Source organism: Mastomys coucha, unplaced genomic scaffold (assembly GCF_008632895.1).
Source record: "Mastomys coucha isolate ucsf_1 unplaced genomic scaffold, UCSF_Mcou_1 pScaffold23, whole genome shotgun sequence".
In the NCBI taxonomy this organism is placed as follows: Eukaryota; Metazoa; Chordata; class Mammalia; order Rodentia; family Muridae; genus Mastomys; species Mastomys coucha.
Window position 1 is genome coordinate 115,677,980 of NW_022196906.1, and position 25,703 is coordinate 115,703,682.

At 45.3% G+C, this 25,703-nt stretch overlaps 1 long non-coding RNA gene across 1 annotated transcript in view; it reads left to right on the forward strand.

Annotated features, from left to right (window-relative positions):
* Nucleotides 1–2,910: 2,910 nt before the first annotated feature.
* Nucleotides 2,911–25,703, forward strand: part of LOC116072976 — a 35,881-nt gene continuing 13,088 nt past the window's right edge. Inside the window, exons 1-6 of the long non-coding RNA XR_004111612.1 lie at nt 2,911–3,434; nt 10,025–10,138; nt 18,537–18,641; nt 22,359–22,460; nt 23,296–23,453; nt 23,689–23,780. This is a non-coding gene — a long non-coding RNA (uncharacterized LOC116072976). The remainder of the gene's footprint in view (nt 3,435–10,024; nt 10,139–18,536; nt 18,642–22,358; nt 22,461–23,295; nt 23,454–23,688; nt 23,781–25,703) is intronic.

The following is a 25,703-nucleotide window of genomic DNA, read 5'->3' on the forward strand; positions in this document are numbered from 1 at the left end:
ATGTCTGATGTCAAACTGTTGTCTAGATCTCCAACTCCTCTTAGCTTAGTGGACTGCAGCACACTCTCTCTTAGCTTCTTAGTTGACTGCAGCACATTTCTCTCTTAGCTTCTTAGTTGACTGCAGCACACTTCTCTCTCTTGTTTACACAGGTCTGAAGCTCTCCTTGGTAGGCATCTCATGATTCTGGCATCTCTAATATCCTGGGGGTCTCCATCTCATGACTCAGGCATTTTTAATGTCTCAGGGGCTCCATCCCATGACTCTGGCATCTCTTACATCTTGGGGGTCTCTATCCCATGACTCTGGGATTTCTAACATCTTGGGGTCTCCATCCCATGATTCTGACATCTCTAACATCTTGGGGTCTCCATCCTATGACTCTGGCATTTTTATATGGCTTTTTTGTCTGAGATAGGGTTTCTCTGTGTAGCCTTGGCTGTCCTGGAACTCACTCTATAGACCAGGCTGGCCTCAAACTCAGAAATCTGCCTGCTTCTGCCTCCCAAGTGTTGGGATTAAAGGCATGTGCCACCACCGCCCGGCCCACTCTGGTATTTTTAATATCTCAGGGGCTCCATCCCATGACTCTGGCATCTCTAACATCTCAGGGGTCTCAATCCCATGACTCTGCCATTTCTTACATCTTGGGGGTCTCCAGCACAATCCAGGCTTCACCTTCACAACGTCACAAAATGGTCTCTCCAGGCCTCCAGTAGAGGCTCACCTGATACATACCTGGCCTCAGGGGGTTCTTTATCATTGGAAGACGATTATACATCTTCTTACCTATATTTTTCTTGACTCTAAATCTAGAACCATGGCTGCTGAAGATGCCAAGTTCTGCTGCCTACTTGGACTAACATCTGGCCTCCTCTTTGAATTATATTTGCAATAAGCTTTCTACTGTTGTTTAAGCCTAGGAAATCCCTGAGACTTTTGCAAGTGGGGCCTTGTCCTGGGGTTACTACCCCTTTATCTCATTTGGCATCAGGCTTCTCTGTAAACTTCTCCTTCCCTTGAGCACAAGACTTGGCTACAACATTATATTTCCTGGAACTCCTTTTCTCCTCAGATTGCGCATTTTATATTTCTTTAGCCCCATTTGCTTCTTTTCATTATAGGTCTGCTTAAGAGTGATCACTAATAATAACTGTGTGACACAATCAATACAAGACTGTCTTGAAATCTCTGGCAATTATTAGTCCAAAACTCTTCAGTTTAGCCTCAGGAAGATTTTTAGGAGAAGAGCAAAAAGCAGCTAGATTCTTTGCCAAAATATCACAAGAATGGTCTATAGTTGCACTGCTAATATTAATATTATTCCCTTCTGAAATTTCTTGAGCTGAGTGACCTGCACAGTCCACATTACTATCAGCATTATTATCTTCCAGGTTCCCACTAGGATGGCCCATTAAGTCCCACTTACAGCACTCAAATACTTCCTAAGTACAAAGCCCCAGTCTACATTCCACCCACAAATAGAGTATCAGACCTGTTACATCACACCCCACTCCTGGTACCGATATTTGTCTTAGTTACTGTTCTGTGGCTGTAATGAAACACCATGGCCAAGGCAAATCATTTAGTTGGGGGCTTGCTTACAGTTATATTGGATCAGTGTATCATCATCATGGCAGGGAGTGTGACAGAAGTCAGGCATGGTGCTGGAGAAGTAACTGAGAGTGAACACCTCATCTACAAGTCGGCTGGGAGAGACACTGAGCCTGGTTTGGGCTTCTGAACCCTCAAAACCTACCCCGGAGTAACATGCCTACTCCAACAAAGCTACTCTTGTTAATCCTTTCCAAAGAGTTCCTCTCATTGGGGGCCAAACATTCAGACATATGAGCCTATGGGGGCCATTCTCATTCAAACCTCCACAGGCTTGAAATGAAATGCTCCTATTTAAAAAAAAAAGTACCTTGGTGTTTTGACTTCGTGTATGTCTGTGTGAGGAAGATGGATCCCCTGGAACTGGAGTTACAGACGGTTCTGAGCTGACAATGTGGGTGCTGGGAATTGAGCCCTGGTCCCCTGGAAGTGCAGACAGTACACTTAACCACTGAGCCACTTCTCCAGCCCCCCAATTCTCTAGTCTTAATGTGACATTCAATTTGGTTGTCTGAGCTTCCTTAGATGTTGGCTCCTCTGTTTTACAAGTATCATCCTTAAAATCTTGATTTTTTTCAGATATTTTGTAAATTGGAATTTAGTGTTCATGTTTTATTTGAGCTTTTCTGAAAGCCTGTCTGCCTTACCACAGCATAACCAGTGATGAGGCACATGTAGTGAGGAATTTCCAGGTTTCTGATCGTCTGGGTCACCAATTGTTACTGGATCATTAACTGCAAAGGGCACTCATGTCTCTCAGCATCCATATCCCTGCATAATCACCCTCCTAGCATAAAAGGAAAGGATGTTCCTTTTGTCACGTCCCAGCCAGAGCTGCTTCTTCAAACGTGGAGTTCCTCTAACTGCACCATCCTTTCTGAGAGCCCTCTCTTACATGATCTGGGGTTTAGCATTTTCAGCCTGATCCCATTTGCTTTCTCACTTTTAGGTGTCCCTCAGAACTTCAACTAAAGGTGTTTCTTCTTCTTTACAAAGATACCTATGGATCTGCATAAGATTTATTTTTCTCACTTTCTAGAGGTTTTGTGGGGACAAGAAAGTATACTTGGTCATCCTAATTGAAGACACAGACTTTCTACAAAGTGTCACTGGGCCATTAGAATGACAACAAGGCTGTTCTTAAGTTCCAAGAAGAGAGATATGGACACTACTGTAAATTTAGGGTTTGAACTGTTTTCCATTAATCCCGAGGCTGACCAGAAAGAATCCAGGGATCGTGATGTTCTTGAATCCCATTCTTGTCAAGATTCCATCCATCACACGTCACAGCAATGGCTTGGTCACACTTGGTAATGCAACTGTTGCCTCTAGAACACTCTGAGTCACAATGCTCAGAGATGAAATCAATCCCATTGATTGTAAGTTGGTAAATGATCCTGAGGCTCAAGCTGAGTGCCTAGTAATTGCCACTTTATCAAAGATGTCTTTCAATGGGCCTTCACAAGAATACTAAACACTTCGCATGTAGAAGCTTGAAGATTACAAAAGAAAACTGTCATTGCTTTGGAAAGAGAGTGAATTAATCTGTACAACAAGGAGCTACATGATATATCAGACCCTGTGTGTGAAAACCACTAGAAATGATAGAGCTGCTCACTGCTCTGCTTCTCTGTGCTCCTCTGAAAAGGGCCCATGCCAGGCATTCCCTGCACACATGGGCTCCTCCTGCCTGCTGCGATCCTGAAGGCAAGAGAGGAAACTTTTACAGTTAAGAAGTCTTGATTGGTAACATCTATCAGTCCCTCATGCCACCAGCTCTGTCATTCCAGCTTCAATCCATGCTCCTCAAAGTAGGCCAGGTAGGACGTCATGGCTTCCTAGGGGTACAGAAAATTGCCATTTATGGTTTTATTCTCTGGAAAATTGATTATCCTAAACAATTTCAAAGGAAAATTTCCACAATCATGTATTGATAAGACACATTGTAGAATAGGTAGCAATAGTGTCATAAATGCTAAGGATCAAATATGAAAGCTGGGAAGATGGCTCAATCAGGATTATGTCTATTATGCAAGCATGAGGCCTCAATTAAATGCACAGAACCCGTGTAAACAAAGCAGGGGACTGTGGTGCACATTTGCAATCCCATCACTGGGGCGGTAGAGACAAGCCAGTGGATTCTGGAGCTACCTGCCAGCCAGCCTAGCCTGCCTACTTGGGGGAGCTTCAGGCCAATGAGAGACGCTCTTCCAAGAAAGTAAGGATAGTGCTGGAGAAACAACTAAAACTGTCCTCTGGCCTGTACACACACGTAGGCATGCACACATGCACTCACACACACACACATGAGCCTGCACACACACGCATGTGCACACATGCACACACACAAACGTGTACACATACAAACACGAACACACATGCACATACATCAACACACACACAGACATGAACCTATACACATACAAACACACACCAACATAGACAAACACATGTGCTTACACACATGTACACACCAACACACACACATGAGCCTACACACATACAAACACACATCAACATAGACAAACACATATGTGCCTACACACATGTACACACCAAGACACACACACATGAGCCTGCACACATACAAATACACATATATACACATGCACCTACACACCTACAGACACACATCAACACACACACATGCACCTACACACATACAAACACAACAAGGACACACATATGTGTGCCTACACACAGAAACACACCAACATACACACACATACACACAGAGGGAAATTTTAAAATCAAATATGAAATGTCAAAGAAATATCAAAAGCAGAGTGACATTTGTAATATGTATTTATTTGATTCCATTGTTACTTTTGTAATATTTATTTATTTGATCCCATTGTTACCTTTCTTTCTGGATGTTTCACTTGGAGGGCTGAGAAAAGCATTCATAGGAGCAGTCAGACAGACAGACACTGCCCTCCTCTGTCCCAGTACTGCCCCTCAGCTTTCCTTCCTGTATTACAGCCACACATTATGCCTCCCAGACTTCTCTGGAGTGAGGGCTCCTAGATTCTTTGGGATGGAGTCAAGGTACCTGAGGTATTTGAGACTCCTGGATCCAAGGGCCAGATGGCGGCCTGGTCCTTCTTTTGTGATGTCTGGGACAAGGCCCTGATGATGTTTTTCCCTTGACCTCCTGTTGAGATAACAGAAGACCCTTACCTCGTCAAGCAGTACACTTCCCTGAGCACACCCCTTCCTATCTCAGCAGGGTGAAGTAAGTCATTCAAGATCATCCTGAGTCCATTCAGTCAGAACTGTCCAGGCTCTGAATCTGGCATTAGCCTCCAAGAGAGAGGGAGAAACTTTGAGAGTCTTAACCATCCTCATCAACCAACTCAGACGGGGTTTGGCTCTTAGTGAGTCTGAGAATCAGCCTGTCAAAGTGTGAACTGAAGTTTTCCTCAGGGGAAGACACAGCAGAGACCCTGGCTGTCTCTTGTCATGGTTGTTTTTGCCTTTTGTAGTTGCTACTTGGTTTTGCGACTTTTGCTTGCTTGTTTGCCACAGGGTCTCCAGTAGCCCAGGCTTGCCTCAAACTCACCGTATTTCTGGTCTCAAAGAAACATCAATGCTCTCTCATACCTGTGGCTCCTCTCCCTTCCCCTAAACCTCTCCAGCTCAGTAACCCAGGCTTGCCTCGAACTCACCGTATGTCGGGTCTCAGAGAAACATCAATGCTCTCTCATGCCCGTGGCTCCTCTCCCCTCCCCTGAACCTCTCCAGCTCAGTCTGGGCTTCTCTTTCCCCAGCCTCTCTCTCCCATAGAAACCTGCCAGTTGGGCGGTGCACTCTTTGGTTCCTGGTTGGCTAATGTTGGCCTCTTTGCCCTCTCTCTTCTCTTCCGCTCTTGCTCTGCCCTCCCTCCCTCCCTCCCTCCCTCCCTCCCTCCCTCCCCCTTCTCTCGTGGCCCGCCTCAGTCTAGACCCTTCCAGATGTCCTGGCCGTGCTCTCCTTCTCATCTACAATGAGACTTCTCCTCAGCCTTGCCTTTGAGCGGTCACGTCCTCATCGTCGTTTACTGTGCAGCTGAGGAAGACTTTGAACTTTTGGACCTCCTACTCCCACTTCTGAGTGCTGAGCTCATAGCTGTGAGCCTCCCAGTGCTGGGGATTGAACCTAGGGCTTCCTGTGTGCCAGACAAGCACACGACCAACTAAGTACATCCTCCACCCTGCTTTGTTTTATCCCGTAGCCCCAGCTGGCCTCGAACACACTCATTTTGGAGTCCAGGTTGGTCCCAAACTCCTGATAGATCTGCCTTTGTGGTGTGTGTGTGTGTGTGTGTGTGTGTGTGTGCGCGCGCGTGTACGTGTGCATGTGCATGTGTGAAGGAATAAGAGCAAACATTGCAGAGTCTAGGCAACATTAAAGTAAAAGACTTTCTCCTCTAAACCACGCTCACAACATTTTCACTGCCAGTGTGTTAAGAGCACACTCTAAAAAGAGCAAAGAAGATAAATGTTCTTTCTAGGCATTGCTCTGGGCAGTTCTGACAGGTTAAGGGGGAAATGGTGTGTGTGTGTGTTCGTGTGTGCATGTGTGAGTGTGTATGTGTGTGCGCACACACATGTCTATGCACGTGTGCATGTATATGTAGGGGCATGTCACAGAGGAGAGATGGACTTCTAGAGAACTTGCCTAGCATCAGACAGACTATTTGTGTCTCAAGCAAGCCTCTCAGTAACTGGCTGGGGACCATTAGCTGATTAGCCGATCAATCTTTGGATAAATCAAATTCTCATTGGATATAAGAATTGAGTACTCTCACAAGACCACTCTGGACCATGAACACAAGCCATGCCCTTAACCCTAATATCCACAGGAGAAGGTCAAACACTGGAGATTTCCAACCCCCGAATGAGGCTATCTTTGGAGACATTGGGTCTCCTGAAGTCTCCGTTAGCCCCTCATCAAGCCACAAGATCTGTAGGGAGGCACTTCATAAGCATTCCTCAGTGGCTCCTCTCTGTCCTGGGGAGAAGAGATTGATGACCTTCCTGATCCATGTGATAAAATTTTGAAGCCAACTAAAGAACAGAACGAGCCACAGCAGCCAGCTAGCTGCGGTAGTTTATGGGTATTTTATTGTTCCACTTAGCACTCCACTATGGAAAATTCCTAGCATTTACAAAAGAAGAGAAAGTGATGTTGGAAGTCTTCCTCACCATCACCCACATCCGTTTCTTATTTTACAGCAAATTCCAGGACAATTATGACTCCACAAGTCACACGGTGTGTGTCATTCTTTGAGCATAATCATAATGCCATGATCACACCTCAAATTTCTCAATAATGATGTAATATCATGAATTAGTGCATGCGGCTATCTTGTTCACAAGGATCTCATTTCCCTGTGTGTTGCCTCCCACCTGCCCTGGCTCAGAGTCAGCTAAGGAAAAGACACTCCTTTCCCAGCTATGGGTGACAGCATGTTTACACCCCTCTACCCCCTGACTCCGGGCCCGGGCCATCCTTTACTCTCTTATGGGAAGTTATTTACTAGCTACGTGTAAGTGGAATTCTGAGCTGTTCCTTAGCTCTCAGGCTGAGTGGAAAATAACTATAACAAATTTGAGACTGAGCCCTGATTTCAAAATTCCTCCAGGGTGGTCATTGTTCACTTTTACTGTGGATTCAAAACATCTTGTCTTTTTTTCCTTAAAAAGGTGCCATTGGGTTTTGTTTGTGTCAACAGTCTAAAGTAATTCTAAGTACTGAGATGCAAAACTTGCAGGATCAGAACAGCTTGCTAGCAAATACCCCTTGCTATGAAGCTGGGGGGCAGCTCGGGGGACAGCTGGGGGACAACTGGGGGGACAGCTGGGGGCAGCTGGGGGCAGCTGGGGAGGAGTTGGGGGACACTGGGGAGGCAGCTGGTGCAGAACTACCTTGCAGCTCATTCACTGAATGGAATCAAGTACTGTACATCAAGGGTAGGTATAGATGATCCTATATTGGAGTAACCAAGAGTGTGTTTCCAGGGACTTCACAGCTTGATCAACAGATAAGACTGCCCAATTAGATTGTTGACTAACTCCTGCTCTACTCTAGGAATTGAGGCAGTCTGAGTATGTACCCCAGCTCTGTACAGGCAGAATCCTGGGGCTCCCTGTGAACTGTGTACATTCAAGTGGGGTCAAAAGCTCAGCGTCCAGTGTCTCCCCATCTCCCTTCATCTTCCTTTTTGAAGCAGGGTCTCTCCCTGAATCTTCAGCTCATTGAATAGGCTAGACTAGCTAGCTAGCAAGTCCTAAGGATGTGCTTGGATATGGGTGACCACCACACTGGCTTTTCTGCAGGTTCTGAGAGGAGAACTCAGGTCTGTAGAGAGAATATCTTGTGTATTGTTTGGATGCATCTCCTGTCAGTTAAAAAAAAAAAAAAAACCTATGTCCTATAGGAAAGGGCAGAATAGAGGTGGGACATCCAGTAGGCAGAGAGGATTCTGGGATAGAGAGAGGCATGGGAAGATGTGAGGAGGACAGATACTTGGTACCTAAGCAGAGTTAACCAGCCATGGGGCAGAATATAGGCTGGTATAAATGGGTTATTTCAAATTATTAGCTAGGCAGGGAAAGAGCCTAGCTATATGGCCTAGGTATTTGTTAATAATATTTTGAGTCTGAGTTGTTATTCCAGGGAACTTAGGGCCAGGAAAACAGCCTGTTGTTACAAATGGCACCCAACATGGAGCACCAATGATTAAAACACTAGATTCAAGCTTTAGCCAGAAGTTAAAACACAGGAGCCAGACCAAAACATCGGCCATAGCCCCCTTTAAGAACCACCACGGTGATGGGCCAAGCTCTTGAGCAGAGGCTGGTAAGCAGCAGATAGAATGGGGAGCTGGAACAAGGCACAATTTACTAGCAGGACAAGGTGTCTGGTGTCTTTAAAAGAGAGGTTTGAAGACCAGAGCCTCAGGCATGCCCTAAGGCAAAAAGTAACCCAGAATAACTGTGGCACATAATTAGCCTGGGGAAGTCGCTGGGAAGGAAGTTTTAATAGCCAAAGAGTTGGAGAGAGCAGGAAACCACAGAGAGGCAGTGCAGAACTCCACATTGTTGTTGTTGTTAAGGGGCCCCTACTTATAGTGATGCTGCCACTGGGAAGAATGGGGTCTACAAACAGTTAAACAGTTAATGCAGTTATGGTGCTTGCAGCAGTTAGGCAAGTCCAGGCACTCACAGCAAGGTGGGGCGGGAACTGCAGTTTCCTGGGCCAGGCACTGCAGTGGGCCGCTAGCTGGTACCACTGATTGTTCATGGTGGGAGGCTCGGCCTCTGCAGCAGAGAGCTGCTGGGCTGGGCTACAAACTGAAAAGCCACAAGCTTCTGAGTTTAGAAAACAATAAAAGAGAAGGAAATCTGGGTATAAAAGGTTATAGGAAGAAATATTCTGTTTGAAAATAGGAAAGTGAAGTCCTTAGGGAGGGAATTGGAGATTGAAAAAAATTACTTTTTGTGTTGAAAATGGAGGAAAACAGAATGACACAATGCACCTGGATTCTATATGGCCTTGCTTTGCTAATCAGCATATAAATAGCTGTTTTTCGTTAGCAAATACAGTTTTGTATTTCCTCTTTAGGAGAGATCAGAATAAGGCAGACTTAGAGACTAAGAAGGAACTAATAAGTTAGATTTTAGATTAGAGGCCATAAAACAGAGTTTGAAAGAGTCTTTGAATCAAAATAGGGAACCCTCAGAGGAATCCAATCTGGAACTTAACAATAACATCAAAAAAGATAGTTCCAAATAAGAAAATTCCACACAGGCATGAGGAATTTTAACAGTGTCCCATAAAGATACAATGTAGCGAGTTTAGATCCCAGGTTGTGCTTATTGATGTTAATTTAGAGCAATGCCATTTGATAGATTCTGTGATTCATCTTGTAGAGTTTGGAAAATTAAGCTTTGTACACACATTGATACATCATACAGTTGATGCACCTTCAGAATTCCAATGGGCTTTTGCTTTGAATTTTGAAAGAGTTAGTTCTGAGACTGCACATTTATTAGAGATTATGGCTGTCTTGGAGACACATGGCAGATTAGAGCTGATGAGGCTCTAATCCAGTAGAGTTCAACGACCCTTCAGACATTATGACATAGAAAATGTTACTGATATATCTTACAGTCTTACAGGACAAGCAATTATGGAGAGAGCTAACAGGACTTTAAAGGGGTATGAAATCTCTCAGAGATAGATTGAATAATGAATTATCAACTTCAAATTTTTTAAATGTCAAAGAGACAGGTAGTATAGCTGCTGAAATACACTGAGATTTAGAAAACTGATGAACCAGAACAGCACATATGTGTAATAAGCTCAGAATGGAAGAAAGGAAATGCGTTTGGTTGGAGAGAAGATTTTGCATTTCTTTCCCCAGGAAAAGAAAAGCGATGTATTCCATCTAAATTATTGGAAACTGGGTTTGACAGGAGGATGACGCCTGAAGATCTTACATTCAGACAAGAAGAAAGAAATTAGCAAAACCAACAAGGTAGGTAAGGCACACGCTGATCCCTCTCCATGGGAACGGCTATAAGACCATCTGAGACTTAAATGTGTATGCATAGATAATAAATCTTGTTAGTTACAGAGCCCTCAGGACTCGTCATGCCATCTTCATACGGCATAGGTGGAGATTTATATGCAGTTTCCAACAAAAGCAAAGAGTTATCTTTAACTGACCTATTCACCTTGCATATCTGACACATGTAATTTCAGTAATGTACATTACTTCTGAGAGTTTATATGTTTACAGAACAAAAGGACCAGACACCAATGGAATGGAGGCAGCCTTGACAAGATTCACCCTCCAGGATGCTGAAATGCTAAAACATATTTACTCCAATATCCCGCTCAATCCAGCCTCAGACTACCTCAGATGCTGTTTCATCAAAACTGGCTTTCAGTAAAACTGCAAAGCAGCTAGCTCATTCGCTCCAGCCTTTCAGACTGTCCCAGTCAGGACTTCATTTACACTTGTATTTTCATAGCTGGCTTTCGTAAGACTTGACAATTTTCCCAATTTTCCTGGGCCGCTAAAGAGGAATACTATATCCAAAATCAAAAGAAAGCAATTTTAGGAGAAGGATGCCCCAATCCCAAAAGGTGGGGTGTCATAGTTTGGGTTTTATTGCTGCCCAGAGACACCATGACCAAGGCAACTCTTATAAGGACAACATTTAATTGGGCTGGGCTGGCTTACAGTTTCAGAGGGTCTGTCCATTATCATTATAGTAGGAAGCATGGCAGCATCCAGGCAGACATGGTGCTGGAGAAGTTCTACATCATGATCCAAAGGCAAGCAGGAGAAGACTGTCCCTTCAGGAAGCTGAGAGGAAGCTTTCTTCTGCACTGGGCAGAGCCTGAGCATAGGATCTCAAAGCCCACCCACGCTGTGACATACATCCTCCAACAAGGCCACACCTACTTGAACAAGGTTACACCTCCTAACAGTGCCACTTCTTGGACCAAACATATTCAAACCACCACAGGGTTTGTTTTTTTTTTTTTTCTGTTTTCTTTCCTTTTTCTTTTTTCCTTTTTCTTTTTGGTTGTTCTATGGTTGATGGATGCTTGTCCTTAAAAGGGGGTTGGTTAAAGTTATTAAGTGGTCTTTATCAGGGAGCAACCTAGGTATAGGAGGTTAGACACAGGGAACTCTTTCTCATGTAGGGGGAGAAGGGTTAAAAAGAAAAAAGGGGGTATAGGAATTATATAAGAATAATAGAGATAAAAGAGTAGTTTATTGAATCTACTTTTAAATTAGAAAGCATTAATAAGCTAAAATTTCTACATTGGTATAAGTCTTTGTATATTGAAATATATTAAGGTTATATTTTGTCACATTGGTATAGATCTTTGTATATTGAAAATTTAGGTTATATTTTACTACAACATACTATGTATATGTTTTCAACTTCTATTTGAGACATTGTACCTATATAATTTTTAAAAATATATTGTAAAGTTCTAGTCCTTTTGAAAGCTGCTATTACAAACTGTTAAGGATAAATAAGACATGCAAGTTAAGAGCCGGGCGGTGGTGGTGCACACCTTTAATCCCAGCACTTGGAAGACAGAGGCAGGCGGATCTCTGAGTTCCCAGGCCAGCCTAGTCTGCAGAGTGAGTTCTAGGTCAGCCAGGGCCACACAGAGAAACCCTGTCTCGAACCACCCCCCCCCAAAAAAATGCAAGTTAATAGGCAGTCATACTCATGGTCATGTTAGATCCTAGTCTAGTTAACTGCAGAAAGGTGTTTTGAAGATTATTCAGATAGTAAATAGCTAAGAACAAACAATGTTTGACAATTCAGATGTACTATAAAGAGATAGATGGTCTTCAGAAACCTGGGAGGTCCACAGAATATGGCATTTAAGGTTGTTTTTTCTTTTTTCTTTTAATTAAAAGATCATTTTTGACAATGAGACAGGTCTGCTCCTGGAAATGCTCTCAGTCCACTTCAGAGAAGATGATGAGCATCAAAGACCCTCCTTATGGAGTTTGTTTCAAATGTGACAAGCTGCTCCTGGGGGAACTTCCCCCGCTTCCATTGCACACAGAATACTGTCAGACAAACGCAGTCAAGACAAACGTGACAAACGCAGTCACAGGGAAATGGACTGCAGAGCTTTGCCAAGACAAGATAAGCAGGCCTTCATAATTCCTGTTTCACAAAAGGTCTGTCAGATATTTGGGGCCAGAAAGTTGAAGATGATGTTCCTCCAACTTAGAGGAATTCTGGGGGACTGTTCAGGCAGCCAACTATGTTTATCATTTCTGTAGTTTTGGAAGCTGCTTGTGGGCAAGTCTTACATACTCAGGTAATATTTATTCCTTCTCAAGTCTCTGATAGGGTTGAAGATTAGATAGTTATAGCCTCACAATTAAGCTTAAGTTGTTTAGGATTTAAGAAAATGTTTTAGGTCTTAGAAGATGTCTAGGTTATTAATATAAGATAGGATAGAAGTGTAATTAGGTACAGAACTCTGGACTCATAAGATAGGGTAGATAATCGAATATTTTCTCCTAAGTTTCCAAATACATATAGACTGGACATTGTGAATATAAATCTTACCTAATAGTTTTTATAATTATTATTATTTTATATAGTTTATTATTGTAAGAAAAAGGTTTTTATTGGACTAAAAGGGGAATTGTAGAGAGAATATCTTATGTATTGTATGGAAGCATCACCGGTCAATTAAAAAATAAACTATGGATTATAGGAAAGGGTAGAACAGAAGGTGGGACATCGGGGAGGCAAAAAGGATTCTGGGATAGAGAGAGGCATGGGAAGAGTTGCTCAGGAAGATGTGACACATGGTATCTGAGCAGAGGTAACCAGGCATGTGGCAGAGTGGAGATTAGTATAAATGGGTTATTTTAAATTATTAATTAGTCAGGGAAAGAGCCTAGCTGTATGGCCTAGCTATTTTTAAATATATTTTGAACCTGAGTCGTTATTCTTGGAAACTTAGGGCCAGGAGGAAAACAGCTCATTACACAGGTCCTCTTACATGCACAGCAAACACTTTACACTTGAGCCATGTCCCCAGCCCCAAATGTCAGCTTTCCCAGCTCCTTTCTGCTGGATGTTATAAGTGCCCAGTTTGATGGTGTTGTCTATCTGCTACTTGTTCTTAATATAGTCATTCACTTGAAACTAAATGTCTCTCATAAGTCATTCTCCCCACAGAACAGGGGTGCATTTCAGATAAAAAACCACAACACCTCCAACCCAGAGGCCTCTGACCAGGGACAGCCCACATCAGGAACACCACCCCAGCCCCTGCGCTCACAGCCGGCAGTGGCAGCCATAGCTCAGCCAACAGACTCAGTGCTGGGAAAGCAGCAGGAAGGGACTGGGAGCAGCTCTGGGAGGGCTGCAGGGCCCAACCCTTCCTCATTGCCATATCATAAAAGTATAAAGTGTGTTCTTCCTCCAGCAGACAGAGGGATGGAAGGAAGGAAGGTAGCAAGCCTCCTTGGGAGTTATCATCGAGACCAAAGAAAAAACGTGTAATTAATTGACTGTTTATATAAAAAAGACGCAAATGAGAAGAGGCAGAATTACCTTAGATTGGTAAACATGTTTTATGGCCTTGCAGAGAAATCACTTTAAAGAAAGATGCGTTCAATGTGTGCTATGTGTGAGTGCATGCACAGATGCAAGCCTATGTGTGTGCTTCTGTGTGCCTGTGTGTGCATGCAAGCTTGTGTGTGTGTTTGTGTGGGTGTGCTTGTATGTGTATGTACATGTAAGCTTCTGTGTGTATATGTAAGCCTGTGTGTGTGTGTGCATGCATGCAAGACTCTGTGTATGTGTGTGTATGTGCATCCAAGCCTCTGTGTGTGCATATGTGGGTATGCATGCAAGCCCGTGTGTGTGTGTGTGTGTGTGTGTGTGTGTGTGTGCGCACATGCATGCATGCAAGCTTGTGTTTGTGTGTGTGCTTATGTATATGTGCATGCAAGCTTCTGTGTGTGTATTTTCATGCAAGTTTGTGTGTGTGCTTGTGTGTGTGTGTGTGCGTGCATGCAAGCCTCTGTGTGTATATGTTCATGCAAGTCTGTGTGTGTGTCTGTGCATACATGCAAGCCTATGTGTGTGCATGTTTGTGTGTATGCATGCAGGGATACAAGCCTGTGTATGTATGCATGTGTGTACATGTATGTATTTGTGCAAACATGTATGTATGCATGTGTGCCTGTGTGTGCATGCATTTAGGTACTTGTGTAGGTGTACAGAGGGGCCGGACACATTAATCTCAAATGCCATACACCTCTGTTTTTGAGACAGAGTGTTGTCACTGACCAGGAACTCAGCAATTTGAAAATAATAGCTAGCCAGAAAGCTCCAGAGACTTAACTGTCTCCAACTCCCCAGTGCTGGAATTACAAGTGTTCACACTACCAAGTCCAACTTTTTAACATGGCTGCTGAGCATATGACTTCGGTCCTCAGACTTGAACAACAACTTTAGCAACTGAACTTAATTCCCCAGATGCTTTTGTTACAGCTTGAAATGCAAACGAGCCAATGTGAAACCCAGAGAATGGACATAGAACTGGAGATGAGGTCCTCCCTTTCTTGAATGGCGCTCTCCCATCCTCAGAACCTTGGGAGTGCACTATTTCTTCTAGTTGCTTTGATGAGATAATTAGATTCCTTTTTAATTCTGACTTGTATTACGGTGCAGACTGCATGGGAATTATAATAGATAGTCGAGAGTAATGTCAATGATAAATGCCCATTCTCACAAAGGAAAATGTTCCCTGGGTAGATGATTAGCTCCCACAGGCCTTTGGGTAGACGATTAGCTCCCACAGGCCTTTGGGTAAATGCAGGCTATGTTGAGTCTTCAGACTCATAATTCATGGCTGAAGCCGGGCAAAGAGCAAATTGTGGGCACTTTGCTTCTTCCTAGGCAAAATCATTGCTCAGAATAGCCACTATCTGTGAACAGATGTTGCCTCTGGCTTGGGAGACAGGGTTTTAAAAGGTGTGATAAGAAGCAGCTTATCACAGGGCTTCCGGGCAAGGGTGAGGCTGGGGGTGGAAACTCTGCCTTGGGTTATTGCTCCACTCGGTTTCTTAGCAAAAGATAAAACCATGTTCGGGAAAGCAATGCTCTATGACCTCAGAGAGACCTGAGACCCATCTGACTTCATGCCCATCAACTACCTCATGTCCATCCACACCCTTCATGTCCATCAACAGCCTCATGTCCATCAACACCCTCATGTCCATCAACACCCTCATGTCCATCAGCAACCTCATGTCCATCAACACCATTCATATTCATCATCACTCTCATGTCCATCATCACCTTCATGTCCATCATCACCCTCATGCCCATCATCACCCTTCATGCCCATCAACTACCTCATGTCCATCAACACCCTTCATGTCCATCAACACCCTTCATGTCCATCAACACCCTCATGTCTATCATCACCCTCATGTCCATCAACATCCTTCATGTCCATCATCACCCTCATATCCATCAACACCCTCATGTCCATCAACACCCTCATGTCCATCATCACCCTCATGTCCATCATCACCCTTCATATTCATCATCACCCTCATGTTCATCAACACCCTCATGTCCATCAGCAACCTCAAGTCCATCAACATCCTTCATGTTCATCAGCACCCTCATGTCCATCAGCAACCTCTTGTCCATCAGCAACCTCATGTCCATCAGCAACCTCTTGTCCATCAACACCATTGATATTCATCATTACCCTCATGTCCATCATCATCACCCTCATGTTCATCATTACCCTCATGTCCATCATCACCTTTCATATTCATCATCACCCTTCATATTCATCATCAACCTCATGTCCATCATCACCCTCATGTCCAGAAACACCATTCATATTCATTATCACCCTCATGTCCATCATCACCCTTCATGTTCATTAACACCATTCATATTCATCATCACTCTCATGTCCATCATCACCCTCATGCCCATCATCACCCTTCATGCCCATCAGCTACCTCATGTCCATCAACACCCTTCATGCCCATCATCACCCTTCATGCCCATCAACTACCTCATGTGGAAGTGTAAGCTGAATAAACCCTTTCCTCCCCAACTTGCTTCTTGGTCATGATGTTTGTGCAGGAATAGAAACCCTGACTAAGACAGGCGGTGAGGGTCAGGAGCTAAACTCAGGCAAGGGGCTTTAAATAAGACAAAAAAAGATTTTACAGAGGGAGCTGTATGATGGACATGGAGTAGAGGTGCTCTGGTAGATCCGAGAGAAGGTCCTCCTGGAGAAATGGATGAACTAGAGTATAAGCCGAGGCCGGTTTAAGCTAGATTTGATTTTTCATTTTCACCTCCACTGGCCAAACAAGTATCTACCAAAGGCCTGCGGCTGCCCCTGGTGCTGAGTCCCACAGACAGACAGGCTGTCCCGGTGCCAAGCCCCACAGGTAGGCTGGCCCTGGTGCCGGGCACCACAGGCAGGAATGAGGTCACCCAGAGGCTGCTGGGAGATAGCTAAGGCAGGACCAGTTGATGCCCTGTTTCTGAAAGCAGTGAGTTGGAGGAGGAAGAAGGGCAGGGTGAGAGCATCCTCACCCAGCTCTGATCCGCTGCTGGGCCCAGGCTGGGGACTGAGATGGTATTATAATCTGCTAATTAAGCCAACTGTCTGAAAAGCAGGGTTGGTTTTTTTTTTTTTTTTTTTCCTGATGTAGTCATCAGAAAGAGCATATAATGAGCACAAAACAAAGGAGCTTTATTTTTTTTCATTCACGCCTTAATCATCATTTCAAGCACCGCCTGCTTGGTGTAATTACAGGCTCTTGCTACTGACTGAGGCTGCTTTCCAGGGGACTCGGAAGCCACTTCCCTGCTCAGCCAAAAAGCTGGCCCAGCTCTGTGAGAGGCTTTCTGAATGAGGAACACCTCTCTCACAGCCTAGGTTTACCTGGATGGCTTTGATCACTTGGCGATGGGCAGGTGTCAATAACCCAACTTCATCCCAACAAGCCCCAACTTTCCAGCTTCAGGGGCCTTCAATCCTCAGCCTTCGGGCTCTGGCTGTACGTTGCCCAGTGGATCCTTGTTCAATCCTCAGCCTTTGGGGTCTGCCTGTACGTTGCCCCACTGGGTCCTTGCTCAATCCTCAGCCTTCGGGGTCTGGCTGTAGGTTGTTCCAGTGGGTCCTTGCTCAATCTTCAGTCTTCCCACTGGGTCCTTGCTTAATCCTCAGCCTTCGGGGTCTGGCTTATGTTGCCCCACTGGGCTCTGTGTTCTCTGAGACTTTGGGAGTCTTAACAGGAAGAGAAGTGGGGAATCAGAGGCTTTCGTGCCAAGTATCAACTATATCATGTTCTGATTTACTGTGGCTTTATTTTTAAAAAGGGTTGTGCTGCCCCACTGCTGGGACTGAGTGGGCCCTCCTTAAAACATACAACCAGTGGTCTACATCCCTGGGAGCCAACGAAACACAGATTGAAAGTATTTTGAAAATAATACCCTACGGAACACACACACGCATGTGTGAATGTGAGCATGCCACGTGGCAGCTAATCTCAATCGTCATCTTGATGGACCAGGACCAGGAGCCTGTGAGGATTATCTAGGTTACATTAATTGAGGTAAGAAGAGCCACCCTGAGTATGAATAGTGGTGGTACCATCCCATGGGCTGGGGGAAGCAAGCTGAGCTCCAGCATTCATCTCGCTCTGCTTCCTGACTTCGATAGAGTACGCCCAGTTGTCCCATGCGCCTGCCATCCTTAGTCCTCCAAAATAGATCGTATCCTGAAACCATGAGCCAAAATAAACACATGCTTCCTTTGTTAAGTTACTCTGCTAAGTATTTTGCCATAAAAATATGAAAAGTAACATACTTGTTACAAAAAAAAAATATTCTTTTCCCCTTGTCATTATTTCCTAAGCAATACAGTTTAATGATTATTTACCTATCCTTTATATCACAGTAGACAAGAAGCAGTCCAGAGGTGGTGACACATGAAAGAGAACTCAGAAGGGTCTATGCAAACATTGTGTGTGTGTGTGTGTGTGTGTGTGTGTGTGTGTGTATGAGAGAGATGTCACACTATGTAACTCTGCTCTGGCTGGCCTGGAACTCACTATGTAGACCAGGCTGGCCTTGAACTCACAGAGATCCACCTGCCTCTGCCCCATGAATGCTGGGATTAAATAAGTGTGCCACCACGCCTGGAAATTTTTTGTTTGTTTTGTTTGTTTGTTTGTTTGTATTCTACTGGGTGTTGAACCTCTAAGCTACAGTCCCAACCCCAAACTACTGTTTTTAAAATCTGAGAGTAGAGAGAACAGTGTAATGAACATCTGTGAATACAGCTGACAAACGCTGGCTTTTGAAATGTTTCTTCAGGCTGAAAGCAGAAAAGATAGGGGAAAGCACCTGCATGTCAAGGGAAGGCTGACTCCTTCTCGGCTGCGACTCTGTGTTTTATCCAAGATCCGCATGCCAAGCCAGGTATGATCACTGGTGCAGTAACAGCAGAAGTCTGTGAGTGCAAGCAACAGCTGCATTCTAGGCTCCAAAGGTGGGAACCCATGCTTGGAACTGTAGCCCGGGCAGAACTTCACAGGCCTCAAGAAGTTAGTGATGACATTTTATTAAATGGACATGCTGTGCCTAGAACATTCATTCCCTCCTCGCTATTTATGGTTATACTCTCACATTACCTCTTCTATTGCCTTAGTCAAGGGAAGTGTTTTGTAGTAGGAGGATGCCACAGAGACTCATAACTGGCCAAACTGCAAGAATAAGTGACTGTTGCTGCAGCACAGCATCCCTGTGCTTGTGCGTGCTGCATCTCCTCCAAAGCTCATGGAAAAGGGACAAGAAAGAGTTTAGGAGCCAGGGACAGAAGGAAGGACAGGGTCTAGCTATCTCCACTAACTGTGGCTGTCTGTGGTGTCTCAGAGACCGCTGGGCTGTAGGGACAGCAAGAAAGTAAACAATAAAGTGATCGCTACATGTAGGGGATATGGGTGGAGCAGAGTGGGTCACCAGACACTCTCCAGGGAGCCCAGCTGTTCCCTCCTCCTGCTCCCAGCTTCAGGGTGCTTGGTGAGGGCTAGAGTGTAGAGGGTGGAGGCAGGCTAATAATGAAGGTTTTGTAAGGTGTCTCTCTGGTAGAGGCAGGGCTTTTCAGTGGTGCAGGTTCTCTCTCTGTCTCTGTCTGTCTGTCTGTCTCTTCTCCTCTTCTCTCCTCTCCTCTCCTCTCCTTTCCTCTCCTCTCCTCTCCTCTCCTCTCCTCTTCTCTCCTCTCCTCTTCTTTTCTATAAATGAGCCCAATCTGCTCATTGTCTCACTGATCTGGAATAGGACAGCATGGTGTATTTGATCTGTCAATGTCCTTTCTGGCCTGGACAAATCCTTTCTCAGGAAATTATCCACAGCTTTTTAGAATGGTACTGTGTTCAGCCATGTTTAGTGCTCAGGACAGAGTGAGCTCTGGCTTCAAAGTAAAAATACTTTTACAAAAAGTATTGCCTGTCCAGTGTGTAACATTTATAAAATCAATCAAACAAACAAACCTGAATTACATGCAGTCCCCTGAGATTTAACTGAGCTCTCCTCAGAGGCACAGAACACAGGAACACATCACAAGAATCCTAAGAGCTAGGCACATTTCCATTTACAATGTGGGGAAACAGAGGAACCACAAAGGTAAAGAATTTGCATAAGACCACTTTCCACAAAGGGCAGAACTCGTATTCCAGCAGACATTGAGTTCCAGAACCTTCTTTTGTGCCCCATTGTGTTTTGGTTTGTGGCTACAATAAGGAGAGGAGCAGCATCTATAGGACACCCTGGAACCTGCTATTAACTAGTTAAGGAATTGTCAGGTTTATGTCAGTGTGTGGGGAGGGAGGGTGGGATACGGGCTCCATCTGATGATCACCGAGAAAATGAACATACCACAAACTGGGAAAGTTTGGGCATCTCCAGTCTGCGTGCTCCCTACAGTGTTTATTATGCATCTATTATTTTTACAGAGAAGACAACAGTCTGCAGTTTTATAGCCTACTGCTTCCTTTTTGTAACGTTGAGAATAATTTTACGTGTAGTAAATGATCCCAGGGGCCGAGGCCATGGCTCAGTTGGAGGAAAGCTTACATACAGCACAGCCATGAAGACCTGAGTTCAGATCCCACATACTAATGTAAAAGCCGCGCATGGTCGCACGTGTCTGTAACTCTAGCCCTGGGTACAGAGACAGGTAATCCCCTGGGGTTCACTGACCAGCCAGTCTAGACAATCCGTGAGCTCTGGGTTCAGCAAGAGATCCAGTCTCAGAAGATAAGGTGGAGAGAGATAATGGAATAGTTGACACTGACCTCTGACCTCCACACATACAAGTACACACATGTACATGCACAAAAATGCACAAGTACACATACACAAGCCATACCACATACACACATTACATAAATGCATAAATACAAAATTAATAAAGAATTTTCTTTTATTTAGATAATATCTTATTATGGGGTTTTCCTTCAAATTTCTCTCCGTATGTTGATAATTTGGAAGACTTCTCTGTAAATGAAGGTGGTACAATAATTCAGCCAAAAGGTGTGGGTGTGTTTAAGACTTTTCAGGTTGGAACAAGTTTCTTTCTAGAAAGATCTTTCATCCTTCAATAAGTGTACCAAAACCATCAGATTCGACATGTATTTACTTGCTGTCCTGTATATTCTTTTTAAACGTTTGCTGTTTAACACATGAGAAATGTCTTCCTTATGGTTTTAGTGCATCCTCCCAGTGTTTTCCCCCTCCTTTTGCTGGTCCCTTTGTGAATCGTCCCTGACTCCTTGCCTGTTCATCTATTTTTTTTCCTGATTTGCAAAGTCTCTGTTCCGTTTTAATGAAAAGTTTAAATTCCTGGTGCGGCTGTCAGAGATGCTGGCGGCTGCAGTTCTCTGCAGATCTAATTGTTTTAATAAGTTCTGCTAATGACCAGAAGCTAATGAAGGTACAGATCTGATGGATGAAGCCCAGAAGAGCTGCGTAATTAGAAGTTTCCTCTACAGATCAAAAGGGCCAGCTATATTTGTCCGCTTGACTCCCAGCTCCGCCCCCTTCCTCCCCTATTTTAATAACTGCTTTCAAATATATCCTACTGGTCTTGGCCGAGCGGTGGGAAGACATTCTGTGTCTGGCTGTTATGTAACTCTCCAATTAATGTAGGGTCTTGCTTTCCCTCGATTTCACACTTTACTCTTCTAGTGGAAGCTTCAAGCCTCTTTGGCTCTTCGCTGCCTCTGCTGCCTCCAGGAGGCAGAGTTAAGTGGTCTCTTAGCAACCAGGGCTCTGCTTATAGAAACAGAAGCCTCAGCTCTGGCCAGGAGGAAAATCACCAGCCGGAATAGAAAAGTTTTAGCTTTGAACCATGGAGCAGCCAAAAGCGCAGTCCCAAGTGAGAGGCTGAGATGCAATAGCGTAATGTGTCTTCCCAGGGAACCCCAGGTTCTCTGCGGGGGCAGGCGCTAGATACAGAGCTAAGTGGAGGGTGGCTTCCAAGACTTTTGAAACCCTTGTTCCTCATACTAACAGGTGATGAGGTCTGAGAAGTAATGTGTGAAACTACCCAAGAGGTCCCACGGTGTGAGGTTGGGGAGTGACCCAACCACAGGTGCTCTGCTTCTGTCAATCACGATGGGGTGTGGGGTGGGCAGAGGGGGGGATTAGTTGGAGCCACTGAGGATTCTCCCCAGGGCTCCCCAGCACCCTGCAGTACTGCAGTAGCTGTCCCAAGGTTGGATGCTGTTTAATTTTTTCTCTAGTGTTGTGGTGGGTCCCTCCCACACTATAGGAACTTGGCAAGGCCAACCCTAGGTCCACGAGGCCAGCCCTAGGTCTACAAGGCCAGCCCTAGGTCCACGAGGCCAGCCCTAGGTCTACAAGGCCAGCTCTAGCTCAGGGAAAGCAGAGAGACCATTTTATTTGTTGGTCACACCATCAGTGTTTGTTACTTTCCAGTGACATTTCCTGACTTTGAGGTCCCTGTATGGTCTATTCTGTGGCACCCAACTTTGGATCTAGAACCAAACTGAGCTTTAAAGGGTTGCTAGCTATTCAGTGGAAAGATTAATAGCCATCTCTCCTAGAATCTTAAAGAAGAAGAGTGTACAATAGGAACATTTGTAACTGGCCTTCTGTTTCCTTTGACCTCCATAGGACTGTCTCTTGCTCTGTCCAAGAATGAAGTCGGGTCTGGACTCGGCTGTGGATCAACTATCATTGGGAAAATCTTCAAGGGAAACATGTCAGTCTTTCCGTGTAAGTGACAGAACCATGACAGCCCATGCTCCTGGATTCAATACACACAACTGGAAAAGCTGGGGACTAGCATGAGAACACAGGAAGGCTGGCATGAGAACACAGGAAGGCTGGCATGAGAACACAGGAAGGCTAGCATGAGAACACATGAAGGCTAACATGAGAACACATGAAGGCTAGCATGAGAACACAGGAAGGCTACCATGAGAACACATGAAGGCTAGCATGAGAACACAGGAAGGCTAGCATGAGAACACAGGAAGGCTAGCATGAGAACACAGGAAGGCTAGCATGAGAACACAGGAAGGCTGGCATGAGAACACATGAAGGCTGGCATGAGAACACATGAAGGCTAGCATGAGAACACATGAAGGCTAGCATGAGAACACATGAAGGCTAGCATGAGAACACATGAAGGCTGGCATGAGAATACATGAAGGCTAGCATGAGAACACAGGAAGGCTGGCATGAGAACACAGGAAGCCAAACCTACGAGGTCCCCAGAAGGGAGGGGAGGGAATCGAAGTCAAACCTTCAGCTTGTGAGTTTTCTGATCTGTATCGAGAGCCAAGAGTTTCGGGGTTTGTGGCTTAGCCAGCAGGACAGCCTGCAAGCTGAATATCTGCATTTCACCTTCCTACACAGCCTGGTAGTGCGGACAGCACACCATTCGTATGCCAACCTCCACATTCACACAGACTGCTGGTCCCTGCCCAGGAGGAGTCTTAAAATACTGGTGCTGCTGGCCTCTGTGGGCTGAGCTGGCTGTCTTGGTATAATTAATCTAAGAGTTACAGCATCCTGCCTTATAGTGATAACTGCCTTTTACATGTAGCGGTATGTAGCTGGTTTCTCCAACTTGACGCACTCTCTTCTGGAGGGAAGACCAGAAGACTCAGGAAGTAAATAAAACTGAAGTCCCAGGAAGGAAGCAAACCCAACGAGAAAGCTGTAAAAACCTAGGAGAACGGCCAGGCCTCTCCCCAAAGCTAAGTAAGTGGCAGCAGCAGCAGTCGTGGGAGGTCTAGGATGCAGCTCTCACGACCCTTGCTGGCGTGGGAGTTTTTGCTGATTTATTTGTCTGTGGATCACCCATGCTTTTATGGGAAGCCCCAGAAGATTCAGGGCTTGGGCTGGTCAAGCTAGACTTGGGTAAAACAATCTCCTAAGTCGGTTGTTGTGTGCTGTCTGAGGTGAACAGAAGACAGATTTATTCTCATCTTTCAAGGTGATCATACAGCCTGCAGCAACTGCTTGGTTCTGTGAAGGTAACAAGGTTTGATCCAGCCGGGCCGAGACCCAGGGCAGAAGGTATCAAGGGTAAGTCATACAACAGGGTGTGCAAGATGTATAAAACCCAAAAGATCCTCCCAACTCTGTCAGTTTGTGGCCCTATGACCTCCACTTTCTCATTTACAAACCAAGAGTGATAAAACACCCACCTCAGATGTGGTGGGAGGTGATGACTGTGGTCTGTGGCTGACACACAGGAACTCTGAGTCAATATTCTGTTACTGGGGACAATGGAGGCTGTCTTGGGCTGGGCCTCCACAGAGCAGAGCCTGAGACAAGCATGGTACCAGGAGGTGGTGGATTAAGAAATGCACACCAATGTGGAGCTGGAGCAGCAAAGGTGGGCAGAGCAGAGGGAGCTCACTCCAGTGGACGTCCCAGAAGGCTGCGTGGAGCACCTGTTGGATTGTGTGACCTCAGAGGATGAGGGAGTTGGATTGCGTGTCCACCAACTCCTATTCAACATGGAGGATGCTGGGAGGTGAAGCTTGGCCTACCTGGCCTCCCAGCGTGGCTTGCTGCTTGCGTCTGTTCAGTGAGTTTAAGTGGAAAAAGAGGTTTCTTCAGGAATTGATCGGGTCACAGCTGCTGTGACCTGGCCACACAGGATCCACGCTGCAAGGGGAAGGGCAAGGCGAGGAGTCCCTAGTGCCATCAGCAGAAGCCAGTTTGACACATCTGGTTGAGTCTGGGCTAGAATTAGGATATCAAACCTAAGTGCCGGGAGCTGGCACAGGTATCCCTTGGAATCAGGAAGTAGGTCAGGCTCTAGACATCTGTCATCAGCTATCCTGGATCCCCTAGTCCTTGGGTTCCTGGGTTCCAGCTAACATGAGGGAAGTCAGCTTTCTCTGTGTTGGGATGACCTTGGCCAACCTGGGACTGTGTGGGTGATACTTGCTCACTCTTTTCAAGACACAAGGGGCTTCCTTAAAGGCCAGAGGCTAGAGCATCAGGCGGGACTCAGGCTGAGCAAGTCAAGCCTTGAGATTCCTGCTGCAGTAGGGTCTGAACGGCTCACTGGTGTTCCTCCCCAGATTCACAGACAGAACTTACAAAAAGAGAAACCGTCAGGCTTTGGGGCTTCGTGGTTTTGTGGCTTCGTATAATGAGATGAGACATCAGTCTGCCATCATCTCTACAGAAAATCACTCAGGAGAGGAAGTTCTGACATTGCCCTCAGGGCTTCCCTGGGGTTTTTAAATGTGCTAACTGATAATAATAGCTATCATTATTGTAATGATAATTCTCATTACTGCTATTTAAACAAGTCCCATGTCTTGAGAGCTGCGCACCCACCACTCATCCTGCGAGACTTATGTCTGTTTGAACTGAAACCACACCAAGACAGAGGTACTCAGAGGCTCCTTAACTGGCTCAGGGTTGCTAAGCAAGAGAGAGGCGTTCTCCAAGGCTCGGGGAACATTCCAGAAGAGGGGATGGAAGGAATGTAAGAGCCTGGGCTGGGAAGGAGTGCTGTGAGATGTTGCCATCTGGACAGAGTATGGTGGTGGTAATCGTGAGCAGGCAGCTATAGACACCTACACAACAATCCTTCAACATTCCCAAAGGAGAGGGAGAGGTACTCACCATGCCCCACTGCCAGTGGAGGAGCTGGGAGATGTCAGGTCCCAAGGAAACCCCATTTCACCAAATTCTGGCAGTTAGACAAGAGTCAGCATTCCTCAGAGACTTGTGAAGCCAGTTCCCCTCCACCAACAGAAGCCATTTCACTAGCAGAAGGGACAAATGCTTATCTGTGGTGTCTATTAGCACACTAAAGCGCATGCTGGCCTCAAGCCTCCCTCAGTACTACAAGTGCCTGTTACACATTTCAGAGTCCATGTTAATCCTGGCCTGCCCTTCCTTAAACTTCTCCAGATCTTGGGTTTCACCGTCCTCCTGACTGCTCATTCTCCTTATAAGCCTATTTTGGACTCTCTCTCTCTC